This window comes from Cyprinodon variegatus, unplaced genomic scaffold, assembly GCF_000732505.1.
Source record: "Cyprinodon variegatus isolate N-32 unplaced genomic scaffold, C_variegatus-1.0 Scaffold731, whole genome shotgun sequence".
NCBI classification, from domain to species: domain Eukaryota; kingdom Metazoa; phylum Chordata; class Actinopteri; order Cyprinodontiformes; family Cyprinodontidae; genus Cyprinodon; species Cyprinodon variegatus.
This window is the reverse complement of record NW_015151184.1, coordinates 139,105-140,061: the sequence shown is the minus strand read 5'-3', so window position 1 is coordinate 140,061 and position 957 is coordinate 139,105. Positions and strand designations below refer to the sequence as shown.

At 32.7% G+C, this 957-nt stretch overlaps 1 long non-coding RNA gene across 1 annotated transcript in view; it reads left to right on the top strand.

The window, feature by feature from the left end:
- LOC107097892 overlaps positions 1–957 on the top strand; it is a 3,288-nt gene extending 2,331 nt beyond the window's left edge. The window contains exon 3 of the long non-coding RNA XR_001481863.1: positions 795–957. This is a non-coding gene — a long non-coding RNA (uncharacterized LOC107097892). The remainder of the gene's footprint in view (positions 1–794) is intronic.

Here is a 957-nt window from a genome sequence, read left to right as displayed (position 1 = left end):
ATTAGCTGAGCCCTAGAATGATATATTACCTACTATACATTCAGCAGAAAAAAAAAGTTTACAAGTCAAGAAAAAAAGGTAAACAGCTCATTGAAAAGTTAAAAAGTTAATAAGCTTAGTTAACAATTCTATTTAGGTTTATAAACTAAAACATGTAAGTGCCAGTATCAGCATTAATGCCTCTAAGGCAGGCGTCTGCAACCTCTCATATCCAAAGAGCCATTTTGCTTCAAGTACGACCAAGTCGAGGTTGTTTAGAGCCGCAAAATATAACACTTTACAAAAAAACAAAAAACCTATTTATTCTTTTTATTATATAAAGGAAATTTTAAAATAATATTAATACACATAAGTCCTACATTAATTCAAAGAAAATTGCTCTTCAAACAGATTTCTGGTTCTTTTAATATCATTCATTAATTCTGGTATCATTATAGTACATTATTTAGCTCTTTATATACATTTTAACAGCCGCTGGAGATGATCCAAAGAGCCACATGTGGCTGTGGAGCCGCAAGTTGCAGACCCCTGCTCTAAGGTGAAATACCAAAAATGAAAATTGTTTTTCATGAATTTCTTATAGAAGCACCTTTGTTGGATTCCAATAATACTATTGGCTTGAAATTTTGATTTCCAAAGTATTTCACTGAGTGCCCTATAAAGGGCTAAAGATAAAAATACAACAGGCAATATAAAAAGAGAGTATATAGTACCAAAATGTCCTGGAACAAGTTTTCTTTAGATATAAAATATCCTTTAGAAACTGACATCAAAGCTTTTTCTGATCTCTTTAGGAAGCACAGCTTAGATGCTCCTCAGCAGGAATCGGATCATTTCAGCTCTTTGCTGATGGCACAGATGATGACATGATTGCTCCATTCTGCACTTTGAGTGCCTTATTTTGGACCATTTCCAAGGGAAGAAATCAAGCTTCTTCTTTTTTCTTTTTTTTTTTTT